At 35.0% G+C, this 25,698-nt stretch overlaps 1 protein-coding gene across 2 annotated transcripts in view; it reads right to left on the reverse strand.

The window, feature by feature from the left end:
• SYT1 (synaptotagmin 1) overlaps positions 1-25,698 on the reverse strand; it is a 312,080-nt gene that overhangs the window by 162,777 nt on the left and 123,605 nt on the right. For both annotated transcript variants that reach the window (XM_063309009.1, XM_063309008.1), the window contains exon 3: positions 23,775-23,826. The gene's annotated coding sequence lies outside the window, so the exon portion shown is untranslated. The remainder of the gene's footprint in view (positions 1-23,774; positions 23,827-25,698) is intronic.

The following is a 25,698-nucleotide window of genomic DNA, read 5'->3' on the forward strand; positions in this document are numbered from 1 at the left end:
ACTGACGCTGGGTTTACAATTTTAGGCTGGATGTAATAGGGTCGATTTTAGATCAATGTATACCACAACCAGAATGATACTAACACACAGCATGCTTTTTAAAAATACATTTAAAAAAAATACAAAAATAAAAGATCTATGTACTCTTAAAACTACAAGCTTAAGGTAGCCAAACACATTCTATGTATGGTACTAGTAAAAGCAAAGCATTGGTAAACCTGTGTCATACCAGTAAAGCCTATTAAGTTTTCCTCAAAAGTTATTAAAAATCTTGCATGATTTAAATCTTAATTCAAAGCTTTGCTTTTAGCATTTCCCTGTGAGGTTTAGGAATTTACAGTATGCTTTGAGCCAGAGTTCATTCTGAACAGCTTTAGAGAGATAGAAGAGAAATGTATATATTTCAATACAGCTTTATATATGGTGAGGTGACAATTCATCTGAAGTCAAGTGGAAACAGGTTTTCCATGTTTTAAATGAAAAAACTCATTTCCTCAGATAAAATCCTTGGTTTTTATGGGCCAAGGCTTGACCAGCAATGTGGCAGAGAGAGACAAATGAATTCCTTATCTTGACAGCAAGAAGCAAACTCTCAACATATATTTTTCATACCTTCTGATTCATACCACTTCTAATTTGAAATGGACACTGACTTTTCTTTATACAGTGAACCCGACTGACACTGAAATATGTGAAAAGACTCTCAGTTATGTACATTCTATCAAAGCATCACTTGCTATACTACCAAATGCATTGGCTAGCTCTGTTCTGTTGGATACTTCCACCCACTTGGTTTACACCTCATTTACAATGTCTCTTTCACTGCTGCCAGGATATTGGAAGCACGACAGATGGGTTTAGCGAGTCCAATTTGAAAGGTATTAATTTTAGAGCATTTGGACTATATAAATCCAACTCAAATCAAGGCGCTCTGTCCAGTTCCCATCGTGCATGTGGAAAACAGAATTTCCAGGCAACAAATCCTGTACACACCTAACTGGATTAGCAATGGTAGAGTGACTAGTAGGAAAGATGATAAGAAACTGGATACTAAATTCAGGGAGGATAAACAGAAGAAACTGGGTATATTTCACCCAAAGAAAAGCCAGCTCAGGAAGGGTAGGATATCTGTCTTTGAGTAGACAATGGGATGTCATATAGAAAAGGTGGGACTAGAACTCCCAGTCTCCTGGTGTCTAACCTGATGCCTTAACCACTACATCAAACTGGCTCTCTCTAACCCTACTGCATCCACACAAAACTGTCAAATAGGGTTATTTTGCAGTTGATTGAGACTGTAGCAGAATATTGAATATTACACCTGTACTGACCACCATGAGTGCTTGGTGAAATAAAAATATAGTAAGTAAAATAAATAAAGAAATCATATTGTATTTGTCTTGGCACGTGAATGTTTTTTCAATCATTATTCATAATTTATTCTTTTTATAAAAAAGGAACTAAAACAGCTTTTTTTTGTATATTTCATGTTTCTGTTTATGAATGGTTCTTGCATACCAAAAGTAAAACAGAAACTGTATGTTATTTATTTGATCAAATTTATAGAGTCACTCCAATTCAAATGAGTCTGGATGGCTACTACTACTACTAACAACAACAACAACAACAATACAATTAAAAAACAAATTACCAGAATAACCAGAACCCTATCAAGTCAAATAAAATAAGAAAATAAACAGAGATTTTGATTCAGACAACTTAAATCTGATTTAAAGAATATTCTGAAGAGTCCAGCTGTTGTTTACTGAAATGTGAAATAACATGTTTTTGTGCCTGCTATTGTACTCTTAAACAGGATACAAACTATTTTTTTTTCCAGTTCAAACTCTTTTCCTCGTGCACTAGTTAATTACCAGAAATATAAGTATTCAGAATATACAGAATGGACCAGCTAGCCACATACATTCTGAATGTATTAATTACAGACCTAATAAAAGAACCTGAATTATACATCTGTTCAGTAATCTATTCAAGTAAAATCATGGATATCTTAATATTAGTTGAAAACGCTTTTGACCATTGTTACTCCTTCAGAATTTAATTTAAGTAAATAGAGAGGAGAGCTTTTACAGAGTGCAGTCAAAACAAAATCTAACAAAGAATTTCAGGGTCCTTGTTTTGCTGGTACCTGGGCAGGTTAATGCCATTACTGTTTATTCCAGAGTCACCTGAGATTATGGCCCAAGGACCAAGGTTTTGACCAGCCTTGATTTTCAAAGGCAAAATGCCTTGTCACATCTGTCACTTGTTTTGTTTTCACACTTTCCCAAAAGTTCTTATCCCTATCAGCCAAAGAGAAAACTTTCAAGTTCTTTGTTCAAATAAGGCTGGCTGGGGATTTTGGATTTCACATATAGGGAAGACTAAGGGTAAAAGGAGACTAATAGCCCTCTAACACACCGCTGGGGCACTCTGTTACTCTCTGTTACTTATTTAGATTTTCTTTCACACTTGTCTGAGAAAAGCAGAGTAACAGATGAAAAGATAGACTCTGGGTTGGATCCAAAGTATTTTAGAACAAGACTTCACATAAAAGCACTGGGGAAAAAAAAAAGAAATCTATTTTAGAAAAACCACTCACCTCTTTTACCCGTGGGAGTGTTTACTTCACAGTGTGGGAGCTTCTCCAGATCTAATTCACTTCCATAACTGGAAAACACTCTTCTGTGTAACAAGTCTGGACACAACCCAATAGTGACAATCCAATGAGGACAGTGATTTTGGCCCCAGAAAATGTCTCCTTGTTCTCTTAATTTTTTTTGAGTTGTGTACTTCTGCCATGTGGTACATGTCATCCCAGTTCTATTTGCCATGTTTGCTGCTGTAAGTATCTATTTAATCAAATATTTTATTGTTTTGACTATTTATATGTATATCTTATCCATTGCCCTGAGAGGTTTTCAATAATATTTAAACATTTTAGAAATCATTCAACAAAAATAAATAATTATATAGATAGATATATTAATAGATAGATATATAAATAAATAGCATTTTTTTAAAAATCTCAACATAATGCAAATGCTAACCAATACAGAACCATGTGAGAAATGCTCTGGTTCTGACACAGCTAGATATAGGAAATGTAAAAGTGTTTGATGCTCACTAATCCTTTATATATCATTGCCTAGGTTTAGTATTGTTCATTATTCTATTTGTTTCATGGAAGATAACATACATAAAGGCTAAGCACTATAAGAACTTCTAGATCTAAATTACAGCTAAGCCCAAACTTCATATTTTTCCTGTTTGTCTAGCCCAGTGTTCCTCAACCTTGGCAACTTTAAGATGTGTGGACCATGCTGGCTGGGGGATTCTGGTAGTTGGTCCACACATGCTGGCTGGGGAATTTTGGGAGTTGAAGTTCACACATCTTAAAGTTGCCACAGTTGAGAAACACTAGTCTAGGCAGAGCAGAAAGGACAGCTGGGGGTGGGTCTGGGCTTTGCATGTTTAGGGAAAGGCTTTCTGGACAGGAAATTCTTTTTCACTGAACTTGTACAATTATGATTTAGGGATGATTTTTATCCCTCCTACTTTTCTATGGTTCTTAAAAAGCATATTATAGGGTAATATTAAAGCCATCCACCTTGCATAGGAATGAACCAAAGAGAAATGTACCAAAATACCTTAAAACAGTAGCATACCCATATAGTAGGAATTACATTCCTTATAGTATACAACCGCTGGTTATGACTGCTAACAGTAGGCAATTATACAGTGCATTTCTTGGATTATGCATAATTTTGCTGCTGTTTTACTAATGATTCTGAGCCTAGGACTGATTGCAGTTTTTTCTCTTTTCAAATCTAATGCCAAACTGAAAAACATTTTGTTCCATGTATCTCCGTTTAGTGACACAATGTTCCTTGGCTTGTTGCACTAATACAAAATCAAATTGGCTGTCTCTGTTGCCTGATTACATCAAGGTTGATCTCCCCATTCCAAGAATGTACTGTAGTGGTCGGCAAGACCATATTTTTATAACAGTATTATAATAAATAATAATTTTAAATGATGCTTCTGCTAGGCTGCAGTCTCATTTGGAAATAAATCCTTCTGAAAAAAAGTGGGACTGCTTCCAAGTCAACAATGTTTAAACTTTACAATATACTTGATATATCCTGGCTGACATGGTAGATGGACATTAGTACATAAGCTAATCCTCAGCCCATTCGGTTGAGGCAGTTATGTCAGTAGAAAGGGTTAGCCTTATGTTTGCATTTTTCCAGGAGTTGGACAGTTGATAGAAGATGTGGGGATTGTATTGTTACCTGCAATAAACTGTGATTCCTATTTGGAACTTAATGGGAATTCAGTATGAATAACTATGTACTATTTCCCCAGGTGACAGATATTTAATTGATCAGCTGAGTATCTGTTGAAACTGAAAGAAAATTTGGATTCCAAGAATTCTTGAGGAATTGTTTTCATTCTAAAAGTAAGCAGAGCCAAACAAGGTTAAATAATCTTCCATTTTAACGGTTATTTTGCTATATTGCTCATGGTTCTTGCAAGTTAGCTTTGGATGCACATTCAAGAACATTGCCTAATTCTGGATCTCAGTCTAACACTAGTAAAGACAAGTTCTGTTACACTTCAGAATCAATAACATTCTGCTTATTTTGTGGTAACATGTTATTAGATTATGGGATTTTCCCTTGTTCTTAGTAGTATGTTAATATACACATTTATCACTTAGAATATAATCATGTCTGTTTGGAAGAACATCCCATTTTATTCAGTGGGATTTATTTCTTTGCATTAGGACTTGCAATCTTTGCTTTGGCAAGAAGGGTATCTATATAATTTTAAATAAACAAATAAATAGATATCTTCCATCAGCAGGGGAAAAATAAAACCCAAACCCTCATTCATATTTCTGCTATTAGGGCTGTCATATTTGTCAAACTCAGATAAATGAAAGGAGATCGAGGGTGGGGGAACCAGCTGTCCAGCAATTAGCTGGACTTTTGCAGATCACAAATCAAAGTCTAATTTGATAGAAAACGGGGCTGTAAGTGTTCAGAACAAATACCAAATGACGGAAAGTCATATCACAAATAATATTCATGTTTGGTTTAGTCCCACATTTAATTTTGAGAATTATTCAACTATTCTTTCTTCACAAATTTAAACAAGTCATTAATATCAGTTATTCAGAAAGTCTTTGGTCTTTCACTTATTTTTGTATAATATTTTGTAGTAACTTACACTATATATATATTTTAAAGTAAACTGTGCACTTGAAAATCTATATTACAAACCATCTCTTCTTCTCTCTCTCTCTTTCTCCTGTGTACATACCAGGGCCTGAAGGAGGAACTAGAGAGGATGTGGAAAGTGAAGGCCAAAGTGGTCCCAGTGGTGGTAGGGGTACTTGGGGCTGGGACCCCCAAACTGGGAGAGTGGCTCCAACAGATCCCAGGAACAACATCAGAGCTCTCTGTCAGAAGAGTGCATTGCTAGGAACACCCAAGATACTGCTCAGAACCCTCAAACTCCCAGGCCTCTGGTAGAGGACCTGAGGTTGAGGAAGACACATACCACCCATATGGGTGAGAAGAGAATTATTTCCACACAAATATATATGTTAGAATAAGAAAACAGAAACTAAAACCATTAATATCTGTTTCTTATTCTTATTTTAAAGATAAAAAGCCTTTCCTTTTTGTACAGTTTGATCCTTCCTACTTCCAACAACTTTCTATATAGGTAACTCTTATTCCATTTTTAATAGATGATGGGGTAGGTCTGAATGATGCCCCTTACCTCTGCATTAAGCAGTTTGGGGCCACAATATAATTACCTGCTAAATTATATTGTTTGTCTCACTTATCTCCTGTTATGAACCATATTCATATTGAATATTTATTTATTATTCATATTCCATATGAAGTCCTAAGAATTACCAGTTTCTACTCACATACAATTCCTGCAATATTTTATTACATTTTGTATGACTTTGTAATTGGTGATTGAGTACATTTATAATAAAGGATTGAGATAATGATACTGTATGTAGCAAATCCCAGTGCACCCTGTGCCAGAAAAGCTGAATATAGGTATATAATAAAAACTTGAAAATGTAATGTAATGCAATGCAACGTTTATTATGGCCAAAAGACCCAAATATAAAAAACATTAATATAATAATATATTTACTAAATATTTTTGGATAATCAGTTTCTTAAAAATGCTGTCTTTAGGAAAAAGTAAGTTTGGCTATCACATTAATGTTTATTTTTATGGTGACCACATAACCACAACAGGCCTAGAAGCCAAGAGTGCAGGATATAAACTTGAAAAGCAACTAAAAGGAAATGGATTGAGCAAACTGTTCAAGATGAAATTACATATGGACAAGTACAAGAATCTTAACAAAGGACTATATATATTTCTGCATAATCCAGTTTTCATGTTAGATAATTGCTTATAATGTGCTTTTGTAAATGACTGCAGTTCTATAAATATGTAATCAACATTTTAATCATAATCAACATTTAAAAAAAATAATAATCTCAGTTATAATAATACTGAGATACCAATACTAATATAACAGAGGGCAAATTCATCCTAGTCTGGATGGTTACCCTACTGATTGCTACAAAACACTCTGAGCTCTTTGCTCCAGTATTAATAGAGATGTATAATTATAGCCTTAAAAGAAGGGTTACCTAAACCTCTTTTATTAAATGCTATATACATGTGATTTCAAAGGCAGGTAAAGATCCTGCTGATGTGAATGTATTTTTAAATTATATAAAAATGTGGAACTTATAAGAATTGTATTGAACATGGGCGTAGCAGAAAATATTATTCTTCAGTGTTGGAAAGACAGATTTACAATCTTGAATCACTGAAATGTGTTTACTTGCTGTTTATGAGCTGGTTCTCTATCAATGTAAGAAAAAAACAGATCAATGTTAATTCCTTTATCAAGAGTTAATGATGTGTTTAAATATTAGGCTGATTGATTTGCTATATGTAATATAAATACTTTTGATTTTGCATTTTTCTATTTTTTCTTTTTTTTCTTCTTCAGTTTTTGTATATTAAACCTATAAAATTTTTATAATTAAAAAATGCAAGAATTATTTAGATGACTTGAAATTGCAATTTAAAACATTATCCAGCTATCACTTTGGTGATATCTTGCTAGTTTGACTTTGTATCACCACAATAATGGCTGGATGATGCTCTATACTGCTACTGTGAATAGCCTCTGTGTCACTTCTGGTTTGGTCCTGAGAGACTCACAGTTCTATTCTGCATCTGTAGATTCACAGAATTTCTCCCTTATTAATAATCAATATTGTGTAGCAGGTAGGCCCTCAGTTTTTAATTAATTTCAGTTCAAAATTCTTGCACATCTTTTAATTGCACTGGCAAATATTATGTCTAATTAAGAAGCTTTTTTTTACTTAATCCAGGCAGTGAAAAGCAGTTATTTTATTGTTAGCACATTTTATCTTCCAGTATGTTTTCACAATTCTTGTTGACATTAAAAGAATATATTTTTTTAAGCTAGAATGTTCAAATGAGTATTTATGAAAGCACAAATAACTTTCAAGGGTGCAGTTATGTACAATAATTCTAATGGTTCTATTTTATTAGTTGTTCCAAATGCTTTCCTTTCCAAATTACTGATACTGTATTGCTGTAATTATTTGTGTCTTTAATTCTGTAAACTTCCTTGATAACTTGAAATTAAAAAACAACAACTCACAATAAAAAGTGGCTTGGAAAAAAAGGAGTAATTTTTTTGCCCATGAATTTTCTTTTTTTTTCTTTTTAAAAATAGTAAAGAATAATTGGGTGTGATAAGCAGAAGTCAGCTTATATACTGATGTTATCCTTTTCTTTTCCCCATGTGACCTCCCAATTCCACAAGATTTTCCAAACAGCCCTAAAGGGATTCACTGAAAATTGCTTTACAGGGTTCAAATGGAAGGGTGGGATTTGACTGAAATGGGACAAATGAATCTTATACCATCTGCATTAAGTTCCTTAATCACTCTTCTTACAGGCTTATAAATTATAGACACAATGGTTATTAGACCCCTTGGATTGCTTAGAGCAGCATTTCAAGGGTTACAGACTGGAAAGGAAAGATCTGCAGCACATGTTTTCTTTTTGTTATAACAATATCTGACCTTCAGGAGGAAAAACAAAATCTTAATAATTATTTATACTCCAGTTATAGGCAGACTTGTTGGGCAGGCATAGTCAATTTTGTTAAAGCTTAAAGCCTCACTTGAATGTTTTCAGCCTTCTACAGTTCACAGTGGAATATGTGACACAATGATATAGTCAGAATGGGTGCAGCCAAAATGTTTTGTCCTTTTGGGGATGACATTAAGAGGTAAAATGGGTGCTTCAGTCATCCAACTTCAGACATCCAACCATCCCTTAACCATGTCCAAACAGAAAAAAAGCCTGATAATTTTGGATAATTCCAGGGATATTCTGGAGGCCGCGGTGTTTCTTTGGGAATTATAAGTGTGGTTGGGGTTCACATGCAGCTCATAGTCCCCAGCTGCCTCCTCTGTGGTAGAATAAGGTCTCTGAACATGAAGTAAACTTGAGCACACAATAAATAAGGTATCAGTCTCTGGCTAGAGTTTGCAACTGGAACAAAGACAAAGCCTAAAGTTGATAGCTTTATTCATGAAAGGAATAGGTATGCCTGGAATGGAGAGAAAGGATAAAGCTTGTTTTCCTCACCCAGATTTACTTTCCTCCATGGCCTAATTCTGTGTGCCTTTATTTCTAAAACACATTGAAACCTTACTTGTGCATCCTGTACACCTGGAGTCCTAAAAAGCTATGTCCAGCTGGATAAGCTAATAAAACTTTTGTTTTTAAACGGGAACACCTCCAGATATGGCAGAATTTAGTTTAGCTTGTAACTTGGCTGTGCATCACTAAGATAATGTTGCTGATTTATTCTTTTTTTTGTGCAGGAGGAGGGGTGTATTTAAAACTTTTCTCAGGGATTCACTATTATTCACCACTATGAGAACTTTGAGTTGAAAAGCAAATTGGATAATGAAATATTAAAAAAATACAACATGTGAAAAAAGAATTCACAACAATTTTCATATCTAGGCTAAAAGTAGCATATATAGTTGTGTGGAAAATTATGTCTTCAAGTGTAACATCAGGTAATATAAATAGGACTTCAATCTGGCTGTGGTAGTGATGCCACTTGCCACACAGTTGTATTTTTGGCACAAGGACTGGCAATCTAAATATTATTTTTTAAATAATTTTATTAAGAATTATATTAAACAGATAAAACTAATACAAAAACCTAATAGAAAAATGCATTAAAATATATTTAAAAATTGTAGGACCCCCCCCAGAAAGAAATTTAAAAAGGAAAGAAGAAATTTCCCCCTTCATCTTCAACAAGTATATTCAACATTAACAACTTATTACTGTCTCTTGAAATACAACCAAATGCATCTTCATTCCATACCTCAACCCATTTTCTATAAAGTTGTATCTAAATCTTCATCTCTCCTTATTAATCAGCAAAGGTCCAGTACAAATTAACAAAAATACTTAACAACATATGTATACCATTTAATCAAAATGCCCCTAATCCCTCTGGTTAGTATCAAAATCTAAGCCTAATTAGCCATTAAGCATTCCCCAAAATTAAAGACTATTAAATATTACCAGAAATAGTAACCCCTTATTTAAGTAATAAAAAACAAAACAAAACAAACCCTAACCAGTCCAGATAACCATTAAGCCTCACCAGAAATAACTACTCATTTTTTAACTATAATCAAATTAACCAATTTTATATTTTTTTCCTTCTTCCTCTCAACAATCCTTAAGTCCCATAAATAAAGTTCTAATTTCTGCTTTCTTTTGGTATCCTTGTCTTTTCTCTCAAAGTGCTTGTCACTTTTATCCAAATCCATGTAGTAACTCTAGTAGATCTCTTATATTCCAATTTAAAAGGGTAGTCCACAGCACACTTTTACTATATTATTTGTATATCTTTTTAAATTCTAAATTATCACTCAATTCCATTTGTAAATCTAATATTTCCATCCCTTTCTTATAGATTATAATATTTAAGTCCACCTCAAAGTCCTTTTTGGTTATCTTCAAAGGCACTTGTAACATCTTTTGGTTCCAGTATAGGGTTAAATAGCCCAAGCAGTTTCTGAGCCAGCTTGAAAAACATTTCCTTTAAAGTAGCCATCTGGTGCCCTCTAATGATCAACTTTCAAGGTCTTTATATCAGCTTGGAAAGTAAGCAAGAGAAATTCCCACACGAGAGGATCTTTCTAATTAAGATCAAAGTCTTTCTGTAAATCAATTTCATCCGAGCCCTTAGCACTTAAAAACTTTCCAAAAAGCAACATTATGATCATCCTTTTGCTGTATATTGCAAAAAATAAGGATCTTACAAAGCTGGAAATAGGTAATTTCCTTTCCTTTTAAACGGATTGAAGAGAATTTCATCTGGCAAATGGTAAACTTGCAGTTCTGAAAGTTTTTCAATCTTAAAGAAAGAATTAAAAAAAAATAAAACTCCAAAGTGATTAAAAAGATGAGGTTTGGTCAAACCTTAAGTCCTTATATGGCTGCATTAATGGCTCAGAGCATGGTGGAACCCGCGATTCCCAGCTGATTGCAAGCGGCTGCAAAAACATTGGTTTCTGCTGTCCAGAATACATATGGGTAATCTCAAGATCTCTCTTTGATCCAGAAAGAATTTTGGCAGTCTGGATCCCACATCCAGCTGCCTTTTCGGCCTTAATGCCCCCTGCGATCTGGTGAGGAATGGCAATCTACAGTAAATATTCTGACATCTCAGACATGTGTTTCCATCAAAGATTGTCATCAGTTATATGCATACAGACTTTGATCCATACAGTCTACCATCAGTGCACTGAATGAAAAGGGCAAATTTGTTAGCTGCAATATAAGGGAACATGTAAAATACCTATTTTGGCTGTAGAAAGTGTAAAGAATATATCTCTGGATCTCATTTTGTTCTCTTCACAGACTTATATATAATGTATTATCTATGAGATAGCTGATTTTTTTAAATATATTTGCTTTTTCTATTAAAAGGGTCATATTGAGGCAGAATTGCCTGATAGAAATGTTAATTTAATAAAGTAACTGTGAATTGTTAAGAATTATAATGAAGAATATAAATGAAAAATCTGCATGGAGAAGTAATGCTATAGTAGCTGTCCTCAATATAAATTTTGACCCACTCTGACTTACAGGAAAATTTTCTAAAAGGATACCATAGTAATTTAAGTCAACGCTTCTCAACCTTGGCAACTTTAAGGTGGGTGGGCTCCAACTCCCAGAATTCCCCAGCCAGCATGAGGAATTCTGGGAGTTGAAATCCATACATCTTAGAGTTGCCGAGGTCGAGAAACACTGATTTAAGTGACTTGATCAAATATTAATATGTACTGTATTTGACAGCTGCTGGGGTGGAATAAGATCCAAAAGTTGTACTGAGAAGTAATTTCAATGTATTTGCAATGAAGGGTTTTGAGTTTAAGAAAAAGTAGAAGCAAGTACTCCATATTTTATCATGAGGTCAAATGAAAATATGTGATTATAACATTGTGGTGGATCCAGTAGGTAGTCTCTGACTAGGCAAAAAATTCAGTTGGAACTTCTAGATCTACTGCAGATAGTAGCACTTTGTATTGTGCTTTAAATATCTGTTCACAGTTCCGTATTATCCACCAAACTGCAGATAAATGGCAGAAGGCTACCTAGTGAAGTACTTCCTTATTCATTTACTAGTCTCTCAGCCGTTAACACCACAGTAGCATTAGCTTTTTTTTTTTTTGCCATGAATCCTGAACCGTGATGTTTCTGGCCATTCCGGTTGTAAAGATAACCTTTGCAAAGTTCTATCAACAATGCATACTGGGAACCATATGGTGTGAAATAACAAGAAATATGCAATCCCATTTCTCTTCTTACTGTCTTTGCTCAGGAACTAATGTTGTGAACCCTTTGAAGTTAAAGTAAAATGCCAGAGGATGGACTCTAATCAATACCATCTCCATGGAGCTGGCAAGCACCAATATACCATTAGCTGAAAATACATTAGAGAGAAAATTGTTGCCAAAGTGCTGGAACAATCATAAGAACAAACTGTAAAGGAACAGCTGGGTTGATTTTTTTTTAAACTCATAGGGCTATACAAAAACAAATATCGCAACATGTCAGAAAGGTCATAGCTTGCCATTTCTAATGTCATTTATCTGAAATAAAAGAATACAGCCTTAATGTAGCTAAAAAGTAGAAACATTATTTCTTTTTATTTTCATTTGACATGTTAGAAAACCAGAAGATACATGGATTAATGATCTCGCCTGAAAAATCTTGAGAGGCACTCAGTGTTATTAAGGACAGCCTATCTTACTTCATTGTGCTGCAGTTTACTGAAAAAGAAACCTTTCAAAACAAAAATAGTTCAAGAAATCCAATTGCTAATTCAGAAGAAAACATGGATTCAGTGGAAGACTAGCACATAAATATGGTTGTGCATCCTGGTAATTTAGAGGTAGCTTTACTTACTTATATGATTTCAATGCCACCCACTCCTTTAAATAACTCAGAGTGGATTACAAAGATGCAATGAAAACATGCACTATTTACAGTTCAATCCAATGCATGTCCACTTAGATTAGAAGCAAGTTCCATTAATATACAAACAGAATCAGATTATTTTGATTTCATTTTTAGGGCACTGTGATAAAATTGGAATGGTGGATGGATGCAACCTAGTATTTGTTAAAATATGGGTCCCCTTGCTCAAAGAGAGAGTGACAAGTGGAATTGGAAGGAAAATCAAGGCGCAATTTCATGTTTGACTCTTGAAACTGGATATTTTGACTAGTTGCCACCACCTTCGCTACCTTTTGGAGATAACCCTCCATGATAGTAATTTTCATAAGAAAGCCTAAAATGTAATCTCAAAATTGCAGATATGCTCACCAACCCAAAAGATTCAGAAGCAGTGTTTGATTTGAGTTAATGTATGCACTTGCATGTGTATGTACAGTACATACAAACAACTTAAATAGTCATGACATAGAAGTTTCTAAAATCAAACACTCCATGTAACAGGAAAGCATCTATATACACAAAACTTGTTGTTGTTATAGGGACCCAAAAAGTCTAATCAGTTTGTTTGGGACTGTGCTCTGTCTCTTCCCAACTCTTAGCATGAGTAGAACACATATATACTGTATGACAGACCTTTCTGAGTTGAGGGTAGAGATTCAATTTTCTTAGAAAAACTAAATCATAGTAGTTGATGCCTAATGGAAAACTTCAAAGCCTGCTCCACTTTACAATCCTTTTGATGGCAGGTTATATCTTGTATATTCCATTTCTTGGCCTTTTCCACTAATGACATCTGCATTAAAAGAGAAATTGTATTTCTCCAGGCTTTGTCTCCTTTTTCTGTCTCTGCTGCTTGGAGAGCTGTTCTTGAAGTGCATTATCTCAAAAAATTCTATCTTTCGATGGCTAATTATCAATAACTCATAGTGAATTTTTAGGAAGATAATATAAAGTCAGCTTTATAAAGGATACATGAGAGTGTGGGAAGGACATTTGGGTTCTGTCTGGTCTGAATCCTCACTGAAGCATCAGTGTGAGCCAGTGGAAAGAGGATTTTCAGAAAGACAAAGTTGGCATATTTATACCAAACTCAAGAAGTAGTTATGTTGGCCATAAGAAAATTCTAAAATCACTAACTTTGTTAGGCTAGTCCTAATGTCAGAAAATGGCATGAAAACTTTAGATGACTCCAGAATCCTTCATAAATTTATAGCAATAAAGCAAGGAAATGGAGGAAAAAAATGGGAGGAAAAAAAAAACGAGTGTGAACCCATTAAATTAGTCAAATTCAGTTTTAAAGTGTTTTTATTTTGCCATTCTTAAGTTGTTCGGTTCCCAAGATTGCAGTTGGTGGTGGAAAGCTGGCACAGTGGACAACAGGACAACAGGACTGATAGCTGGACACATGCAGCCTCCTGCTACATTTGGCTGCCCTGGGTCTCCCAGCCTGTATTGGTCAGCGTGAAGGTCCCTGGTAGTCTTTCTTGGACTGGTTTCCAGCTTTTAGTGGTCTGTTTGATCCATTAATTGGGGATAGGGTGGGGCCTAAGTGCTCTTTTCCTACAGGGACCTGGCCTCCTTGAGACTGCCAAGTGCTTTGGCAGGTACAGACAAGGGTGGCTTGTAAGCAGCCCTCCCCAGTAGGTGTTTTTATGTGTAGACTTTTGTGAATTATATATTTAGAAAAATAAGTACATGTTGATATGTAGCTGTTTTATGATAGTATAAGTTTAGGAATTACATTATGCTATTATGCTTGAGAATGATTACATTACATAAGAATAGAAATTGCAGCAGCTGAAATTCTGTTAACATTGTTAATAGAGTCAACAGAATTATAAGCACAGTACATAAAAAAATAGTTAGAACTTACAGTGAAGAGTGATATATAGCCCAGTTCCAAATCCCAAGTTGCCTTTAGCAGTAGGCTAGAGCAAGATGGTCACCTCAGGTACAACATTTGGGATTAGAATAAAAACATTTATCAATTAGGAAGCAAGATTTGATTTTATGCTACATACAGGCCATGCAAGGTAGAATATAACAGTTATGTAACAAATTAATTAGTAATAAGGAATTATCTGTATGGCAGAAGAGTGATTATGTTGAAACTTTAAAGCTAAGGATAAAAAAATGAATTCTGGTTTATTTTGTTTGAGAACCCATGAGTCATTTGATAAAATACAGATAAAATACAGTAATGTCTTCTGAAAAGTGTGATAGCTATGGAGCTCAGTTTTAGAATCTCTGATTTGAACATTAGAGTCCTAATAAACTACAATGTCTTTGAGTATGTACAGAGTTGGAATTGTAATTGATCACAAGAAAGAAAATCATTATGTTAGTTGTGAATAAATAATATGAATAGAATTCAGCTGTTCCTCATGAGTAAAAGCAGGAGGTTTTTTGTTTTTTTTTAAAGGAGAGGATTAAAGAATGCACAAACCCAGACAAAGAATTTCACTGCACTTTAATCTGGAAAGAGCCCTGCTTATACAATGATATGTCCCTATCCTCCTCTCCCGGATTAAATTCAGGATTATCGTGAAGTATGACATGTGCACATTATGAAATAGCATTACTTTGTCTAACTTCTGTGTGTTGGAGTGTAAAAAAGAGATTACCTCTTCTCACTTCCTTTCCCAGCAGGTGACCATATCATCCGAACAGAACCAGCAGTGTCATCTGCTCAGCAGGTCTGTAGTGGCCTGTAAAAGTCTCTGGATCTGGGGCTTTAGTCTTCAGAAACATACACTCCTTCCTCATCTAAATACTAAGAATGAGTCATTTGCAATTGCTTTTTTTTTTCCAGTTGAGCATTTAGGCTCTAGTTTTAATAGCTGTTTGACAACTGAAGACATAATGTTCCAGAAGAAAAGAAAGAATCGCAATACACAGGGTTTTATGGCACTCTCATTAGAGTGTCTAATCAGCTGCACACAGAAACTCTTCAAACAGATCTGAGGTAATGTGTGGCATAGCCAGATAATTTTGACAAAGTTCAGTTCTCTAATATTTGCAATTACACAATCAGCACTAAAGGGGAAAACACAAATGTGCTGTTACTGCATGCAAAGGAGGCTTCATTTGGTCAATGCTAAGCTGTTTTCTATATAAGTGTGGTACAAAGGGTCAAGTAGCAAATGGAAACCAATGGATCCAATCAGCTCCTGCATATGTAATGAAATCCAGCATTAGCAAGCAACAGAGGAGCAAAGCAGCCATCTCATCAACATGTCTGCCTTCCCCATATCTGTGTGATTAATCCCAAGTGGATGTCAACAGGGATTTAGTGTAAATGGAATAGAAGGCTATTCCTGAGAAAGAGGCCATTTATATTTATTTCTATGGTCCCTAATTTCTTTTAAACAACATCAGCAATAAGCTTTTAATTAATACTGGAGGTCCGATAGTTCCTCAAGGATTATTGATATAGTAGGGAGTCATGGGGTAGAACAAAAATATGAATTAGCAACTGACATTCTTGTTAACTTGGTCAAGGAAAAGTATACTGTTTTTTTCTAAATTACATTCTTGCACCCATCTTTGTTTTTAAAATTATTTTCAAATGAGCAAAGAATTTTCAATCAAGATTTTGTGATGCTTGTACATGGAAACGAAATTTCAAATTTGTAAAATTAATTTTACAGTTGGGAAAATGCTAAACAAGCTTTTAAAAAAATAAAATAAATTAGCTTAATAAGCATTACACTGAATTGTTTAGCCATCATCTGAGACATTCTATCCTGCCCTAGAATTCAGTATATTCAAGCTATAAATATGAAAACATGGGTTTAATTCAAAGATGTCCTTCTATCAGTGAAAGTTTCTATCTATACATAGAAAAGATCTGAATCCAGTATCAACTTCCAAAACTGAAAAAGGAAAGAAATTTTCACCTATATCCTTTGTAGCCTGGTAGGTTACTTTTCAGACTTTTTCTGGAGGCTCTTCCAGCCTTCTAGAGAAGTCTTTTAAGGCCCAAAAATATCCTGTTCCATCAGTGGAAACCCTGCTTATAATTTCTGAATAATTTCAACAAAAGCAAGCACAAAGTTCATATTTCCATATTTCTGCATACAGTATCCTCATAATCTAAAAGTCTTTTTATAGGCTTTAGCATCAAGAGATGGACTTTCTTTACTAACTTCAGGCACATATGGGATAAGATTGCACACATAGAACTGATCTATAGAGTGGAGCTTCTAAAGATGTAACCATTTCAGGAAGGTAACTGGTGAAAAAGCTTCCTTAGGAAATTTAACTTCATGAATATTTGGAATGGTTCTTTGAAAATCTTTGCTTTTAAGGTATTTCTCAAACATAGAGTTCTAGCTACTTCTGGAGGTTTCTTCAGTTCTCTGACATCAGATGTGATTAGTGCTTATTTGGTAATCAGTTATGATCAGTGCTTACTTGGTAACAGAGAAATTCAGTGGATACAAAATCATGACAATTATGCCTCCCATTCAGGAGACAGTATGCTTCTCAAAACCAGATGCTATTCCATCCATGTCCTGTTTATGGATTTCCTCTAGACATCTGTCTGACCAATGTGAGAATTGAATGCTGGACTATATAGGTATGATCTTATGTGGTTATTTTGTTTTGAAGGATAAGTATGTTTCATATTTTATTTGATTTATGTGCTTTGTACAAGTAGAAACAATGTATTGTGCTATTTGTGTGACGATCCTTGGGGTAAAGAAACCACTGTTCTGTTAGAAATTAGCTACATGCTGCTGTTGCAAGAGATTTTTTACATGAATATATAAAAACAAATCATTTGTAGGAAACATTATTGTAAATGCTCAACATCTATTTCCAGATCAAAGCCACAGCCTTCCCATATGATACTATTACTCATGACAAAATATTACCAATCATTCTATAAAGGATTATCCAACTCTTGGGACATTTTGAATGTGATATATTTGTTTATTAGCTAAGGAAAAAAGCTAAGAAGAATCAGAAGATAAATTCAATAATAGTGAGTAATCAATCAAGTGCTAAAATGATAGATGGCAACAACTTCCCCCAGGGAAGCCAGCAGACAGAACTGTTTTGCAAAGTTAGGTTGAATAACTAGAACATGTCAAAGTACTGCAGAATGTAAATCTATATCTTAGGCTTCCCATCTGAAAATATACTGCTGCTGTGTCTGCAACATAAAATAAATAAATGAAAAATCTGAACTGAGATAATAAGGTTATATTACCTGTAAGAAATGCAGGTAAGAAAACCAACTAATAAGAACATAGTGGGAAACTTTTGTAATCAAATGTTTAGGCCACAGCCATCATAATTAAAACCTGGCTTCAATATATATGAGACCAAGGAGCTGAATTCTTTTCTAGGAAACAGCAGTTGGGATGACTTAATGTAAAGCAAACTTCAACTTCAAAGCTGATCTGGCAAAGCAAAGTTTTCCACAAAAAGGTTGCGTAAAGATCAGGTGGGCTTTAAAGGTATAGTCTCTTCTGAGTTGAGCTCATCTCTGGTGACTTCATAGAGATGTCCATGGAACTGGGAAGTAATTTGCCATTACCTTATTCCAGGATGTTTTTAATTTCCCAATCTAGTATTTTGGATTGCAGCAGAGTACAAATGTAATAATGCTTAACTCCAGCCATGAGATTCCTGGTTGCTTCTGCCCAAGTGCTACCAAGGCTGAAACCCACTTCACTTCTAAGCCCAAGGCCTGTTATTTGCCAAGCCATAATTTCAGAATGGATGTGTGTATGCATATGCGTGTATGTATTAGGTGTGTGTGTGCATGTGCATGTATGTATGCATGTATGTGTGTTTGTGTGTGTATATATCTGGGTAGGTAAAGGTAAAGGTTTCCCTTGACGTAAAGTCCAGTCGTGTCCGACTCTAGGGGGCGGTGCTCATCTCCGTTTCAAAGCCTTGGAGCCAGCGTTGTCCATAGGACACTTCCGGGTCATGTGGCCAGCATGACTCACGGAACGCCGTTACCTTCCCGCCGAAGCGGTACCAATTAATCTACTCACATTTGCATGTTTTCGAACTGCTTGGTGTGCAGAAGCTGGGACGAGCAACGGGAGCTCACCCCGCCGCGCGGTTTCGAACCGCCGACCTTCCGATCGACAGCTCAGCGGTTTAACCCGCAGCGCCACCGCGTCCCTCATATATCTGGGTACATGTATGTATATACAGTACAAAGTTCCATGAAATAATAAGAGATACCTTATGAGCCTTGATAATTTTTATAAGACTTTGGGAAGAAAAGGATGTTGGTTTAGGCATTGAACAAATGATTTTATTTTGCTAGAACACTAACAGGCATAATATTATTTGCTTTTTCCAGAAAAAGAAACTGAATTCTCAAAAACCGGACTAAAATATATTAATCAAGACATTTTTCTTTCTGTAAAATATATGCACAAAAATATGAAATATTAACTTGAGGCTTTCCAAAGAAAAATGTGAAGAAATAACCTACTGTAATTGTATAACTTTGCAAGGAAAAAGAAGAAAAGAACAGAAAGGAATTCAATTTTTTCTAAACAAATAGACTGAAACTGCCCCAGTAGTAATGTTTTCAACTGGTTGAAATGGGCTTTTTAAAATTATTACCGCAGTTCATTGTTCCACAGTATTCTCATGAGCTGATTGCTGATCTGAACAATAACCTGATTTGTTAAATTACATGAATTTATCTTTATAATGCATAAATAGGGCATTATAAAGAAGGTGTCATTAGTCAGACAGCCATAATAAAGCATCATAGCTGTCAATCGAATCATTATCCAAATTGTTTTAGCAGATGTAATTTGATAGCACTTAACTGTATTAGAACTATGTTCAGACACCTTTTCCAAAAGACATATTGAAATTGCTGCTCTTCCTCCATACAGCAGGATTCTGATCTTTGAAAATATCAAAGCCAAAAACTAAAAGTGTAGAATGAAGCTAATTAAAATTCCATCACATGTTTGCTTTCAGTGTTGAAGCTACAGAGCTACAGTATGTGTGTGCCTTCTCTTTCCACATACTTATTCTGTCATTGTATTAGTGGGTTTTAAAAACTGAAAATGGCTTCCCTATCCTTGCTCTCATTAAATACAATAGACATGTATGAAAGTGATATTTGGCCATTTTTAATTGGAATATTTTGACCATGCTTTTTGATTATAAGTAAATTCACAACATCAAACAGAAATAAGGCTTCCCCAAGAGTGGAGAGCAATGGAAAACTTTAAATAAGAGACTATATTTACCTGAGAACAAGGTGTGGCAAGGCTCTGCTGCTTGGGATGTATATGGCTTTTATTACTTTTATATTTCTAACTTCTGCTTCTCACTTACAGTCTTTTTAGCATGTCCATTCACAATCCAGGCAATATAACAGGGCTCTATTATTTACAAGCAAAATAAACAGATTTTGCATATTTAGGTGTGTTGGATTCAACTCTCAACATTGCAGCCAACACACGTCTGTTAGGGAAAGGCAGCTATAATACTCCACCACAAGGAAAGGAAGCAAAATCGCATAAGGGCAATATCGCTAGATGTTTGCAATGTTTCAAAGGGGTGCTTCAATTTGATGAAGTTTTGAAAGAATCACTGAAGCAGACTCACAAACTGAAGATAACTTCAAAGCACTTTATAGACATTCACCTACTTGATGGCTTTTTCTTTAGTTTCCTGGATTGATATAGAAACTATACAATGCTGCCACTTCACTTCCACAAATGAAAAATGCTGGTGCTGTGACACTGACATTAGGTATTTAGCCAGCCTTTTTGCCTGTCAGAGCTTTTTTGGGTGCCAAAGTGTTCATACATGTTATCAGCACTCACCTTTCCTCTTTCTTGCACTTGTGTATTTCTGTATTTGTCATGCCAATATAACTGGAAATTTTCCAGTTTTCAGCACTTTGAAAATGGGTTAACAAATTCAGTATACACTCTTGGGTCAAACCTTACTTTTAACTTGGCATGACTAGATAAGGTTTAATGTTTGACAGTGTGGAAATGGGTGCAAAACTAAAATTTAAGGGCTCTGGCCGAACTGCTTTTAAGAAAAAGGGGGTGGCAAGGCTATGAATGTGATTTTGTGCTAGCTTCTTTCTGGCATTGTATTTCATCATGCTAGCTTACTTCTGTTGCCTCTGCTAACTAATACTTTCCAGTAAACTACAATCCTGACACAAGTTAGCTTTGCAAGAAAGGTGGGAATTTTTTTCCAGGTGAAATGAAGTTTAGAAGCAGCTAGGCCAACTCTCTTAGCATACATAACAGCCAGTGATCAGAGGCAGCAAAGAACTCCATCCACAAAAGTAAGGCAACTGTCACTCTAGTATCATATCACATCTAGCACCTTAGTAAAGAATACAGAAAAGTTACTGTTAATATGGGTTTTTAGAGTTGGGGTAGAACACTTGCAGTATGGGTTCAGTGCAATTTCTGTAGAGATAAAATCTGTGGGATAAAATGTTATGCTGTCTTTTCCTAGCTCTAACAACACTGCCTTCAAAGAGCTGGAACATACTTCAAAACTGAAGTTGGATAATCCTTAAAGGTACCCAACTGAAACTTGACAGAGTTAACATTATCTAATGTTACTATCTGTTTTGTCTTCATCCCATTTTATCAAATGTTTTCCCACTATAGCATGTAGATGAATATTTTATCAAATCAAATCTCAAAATGGCTTCAATATGTTTACATTATGAATCTCATAATGAAAACTGGAATTGAATAACCTCCTAGTCAAATCTTGAATCTCTGGCTCAAACCAGGGCTGATTCACGTAGGCATAATGTTTGGTATCAAAGAATTTTTCCAGTGGCTTCTACTTGAATTGAATCAATTCAAATTGCTAATGTTGCTGGGTGAACAGAGTATTGACTCAAGTATCTGACATTCTTGTTGTTGTTTATTTGTTTAGTTACTTCTGACTCTTCGTGACTTCATGGACCAGCCCACGCCAGAGCTTCCTGTTGGTTGTCAACACCCCCAGCTCCCCCAGGGACAAATCTGTCACCTCTAGAATATCATCCATCCATATTGCCCTTGGTTGGCCCCTCTTCTTTTTGCCTTCCACTCTCCCTAGCATCAGCATCTTCTCCAGGATGTCCTGTCTTCTCATTATGTGGCCAAAGTATTTCAGTTTTGCCTTTAATATCATTCCCTCAAGTGAGCAGTCTGGCTTTATTTCCTGGAGGATGGACTGGTTGGATCTTCTTGCAGTCCAAGGCACTCTCAGAATTTTCCTCCAACACCACAATTCAAAAGCATCTCTCTTCCTTCTCTCAGCCTTCCGTATGGTCCAGCTCTTGCAGCCATATGTTACTACGGGGAACACCATTGCTTTAACTATGCGGGCCTTTGTTGTCAGTGTGATGTCTCTGCTCTTAACTATTTTATCGAGATTTGTCATTGCTCTTCTCCCAAGGATTAAGCGTCTTCTGATTTCCTGACTGCAGTCAGCATCTGCAGTAATCTTTGCACCTAGGAATACAAAGTCTTTCACTGCTTCTACATTTTCTCCCTCTATTTGCCAGTTATCAATCAAGCTGGTTGCCATAATCTTGGTTTTTTTGAGGTTTAGCTGCAATCCAGCTTTTGCACTTTCTTCTTTCACCTTCATCATAAGGCTCCTCAGTTCCTCTTCGCTTTCAGCCATCAAAGTGGTATCATCTGACATTCTACTACCCTACAATCCCAAGTTAATATTTCTCTTCTATCTGCTGCTTTCAAAGGTTTGCTGTGATAGAGCTTTATAAAGCAATGAAATAGTCCCAAGTAATTAAATAGTTTGAAGGAATAACTGTTGAATATATATCATCATCACCTCCGCCCCCACAAACCTATGTTGTGAATCTAAGAAAGTTACCTGCTATTTCAGGTATCAAGAGAGATCATCATATTTGTGATCTAGAAAGAAGTGGTTTTGCAATTCATTTTGAGGAAACAGTAAACCACAATGCTGTACTGCTAGTTAAGTATCCTCAAAGTTTATAGTATCAGTTATTGATTAAAAATGAAGGAAAGATAGAGATGGAGGGAGGATGAAACTAATTTTGCTGGATGATTTTGATATGAATTTAGTGTACTATACCAAATGATAGAAAAGTTTAAACTGATTTGAGATATAAAATAGAGATAAAAACTAAACAAGGATATACAACCATCTTCCCATTGTAAGATTCATGCATATTTTATCTATCTATCTATCTATCTATCTATCTATCTATCTATCTATCTATCTATCTATCTATCTATCTATTCATTCAATTTCTATGACTGCTCATCCAAAATACATGACTGGGCATCTAACCATACTTAAAAATGTGAAAAAAAACCCCAATATAACCTATATTGTTATAAGTTATATTGTAACAATATATTACTTCCACAGCACAGAACGATGTGCAACTCTGCATGAGGTCTGTTTCTAAGAAAAGCATGATGCTGAAGCAATATTACAGGGTGTCCCTTTGCAAGGAAACAATGTCCCTATCTGAGGCCGATCATATGTGACTGACCATTCTTTGTAGCCTGCACCTTTCTTGTAGTACAATTATACCTCTGTGAGAAAGGGAATATATCTTATCAATATTCTATCTGCCTTTCTGATTCAAAGCACCCCTGAAGATAAATATCAAGCCAAACTTTAAAGTATTGGAGATACGAAAATGTGTGCTCCACACTTTTAGAAATTTTTAGAACTTTTAGAAATACATACAGTGTACAAAAGGAAAAAAAACATTAATTAAGAATCCCTTTAATAGGTAAAATGCATGAAAAGATTTACCATTCCCTTTTTAATTAGGTTGCTTCCTATCACTGGTAAGGCACTGAAGTATCCTTGTCAGGAAGGCAGAAATACCAATCTTTCCCTATGTGGTGGCACACAGACACACGGAAGGGATTATTTTAGTCTCTTATCTAAGAGGATTACAGGATAAATGAATAAAAAAATCCATTCTAGTGAAATGAAATTGAGTTTGAAGAGGGGATGGATATTGCATGGCATGACACACTAATTTCTTACACCATAAAAATAAAGAAGTAAAAATGAAAACCAGACTGGACAGAAAATTGAAACAAAGTATTGTGTTTTAGAGTAAACTGACACAGACTTACTGTTTATGATGTGGATCAAGATTTCTTTTTCTTTTTCTCAAAATTCACGTTCCTGTAAGGACAAAAACGTGGGAAAGTTATTGATTATATTAGACAATATAAAGCTAGGCCATTCCATAAAAGCATCTATGCGTACCATTCTTGGAATGGAAAAATAGAGATGGGCAGCTAGTCTTCTTGGAAATGGATTCAACAATTTAAACTAATCAAACTAAAATGGCAGCATACAATAAATGAAGAAACCCAGCACAGCCAATATTCAGGGATGAGTAATTATAACTGAAAGGCCATAGAGTGCCTAGACTTGTAGTAAGGCCATGAAATGATGATTGCTTTATATTTATAATGATTGTTTTATATATTTATTGTTTTGCCTGATTATCGTACACTGCCAGAATCACTTCTTGTGAGGTAGGCAGCTATATAAATTTGATAAATAAATAAATAAAAATAAAAAAGGCCATGAAGTAACTTTTTATCAGGAGTTGTAGAGAATCAGTCTGGAGCATATATAAACATAGAGAAGTAATTAGAAGATAGGATCTGAAAGAAGAGACCATCAGCTAGAGAAGGGTAGGTTTCTACTCTTCTGTCACCTCTTTTTCTCTTCTGATATTTTCTCTTCTCTTTCTGTTCTCTTTCTCAAGCAGAAGGCTGCAGAATAGGAGTAGAGAGGTCTTGGTCTGAACTGATCTCCTGCACAAAGTCTGCATGAAATCAATCCCAGGACCACATGTAGCTCTCGGGACACAGACTGCCTCTCTCTGTCATATGATAAGAGGTTGTGCTATTCTGCCACTATCTGCTACAAGTATTGTTGGCTGGACACAACAGTACTGTGGTGATTTAAATTATAGATACATTGTCACCTTCAGCACAGCTTTGCTTTTCAGATGCAGTGGTTAGGATAATATTTTTAGTCTATGTACAAGGGACAGTTTTTCTGCATAGGTAATTCCATAGAGTTTCACAATGGAGATGTATAGATAATCTTCAGTGAGAAAAAAAATGTTTCTTTCATAATGCTATCTTTGCCTATTATTGCAACACGATTGTACAGAAGTTTTCTCAAAATATAAAAACCTCAATTGTTGTTTTTTAAGAGTTATGGTTATTAATTAACTTCTATATGGTAAAGATGGGAGTGGGGACTAAGTCAGCTTTTCTTACATAGCCATATTAGAAAGACAAAATAAAAGTATGTTTCTGGTTACAAATTTTTCCATTGCAAAGTCAGTCACTACATGATATACTATTACCTGGCTTAAATGGTTTGCTCTTAACGTTTAAGTTTGGGCCTTGCAAAACTATGTTGAGGATAAGACAAAGACAGGGGAACCTGAAAGGTGAGAAGAACTACTGGATAATGTTTATATGAATGATTTTTTTAAAAATAACACTATTTTTTTTTTTTTGATAGAAAGGTAGTATAAAGATAGTTGCAAATGAATAATAAATACAAATACTTGAACATTAATTAGTCTCATAATTGTATGTACCTATGTGTCATGTAATTACATAAACAGATGAAAGGAAGGAAAGATGTATTAATTTTATCTGTTTGTTTTAAAATATTTCATATGCATATATATATATATATATATATGTATATGATCCCATAATAATAAACCACCCCTTCCCATCCCATAATAGTAAAACATTCTTCCCTCCAATTTTAAAAAAACTGAAACCATTGCTGTCTCATAAAAAAACAAGGACTATAAGATATTATTTTGCAAAAACAGTGTCTATTTGCTTCCGCTTTCTTATATTTAAACAAATAATATTTTATATAATGTACTGGAACGTTAAATCAGCCATCTATGACTATGTTTCCTATGAGCCCACTGCACAGGGTGAAATCTTGTAATGACAACTGTATTTCCTAAACTGTTATTGCAACATCTGTCAACTACAAGATCCT

The sequence above is a fragment of the Candoia aspera genome, chromosome 7, assembly GCF_035149785.1.
Source record: "Candoia aspera isolate rCanAsp1 chromosome 7, rCanAsp1.hap2, whole genome shotgun sequence".
NCBI classification, from domain to species: domain Eukaryota; kingdom Metazoa; phylum Chordata; class Lepidosauria; order Squamata; family Boidae; genus Candoia; species Candoia aspera.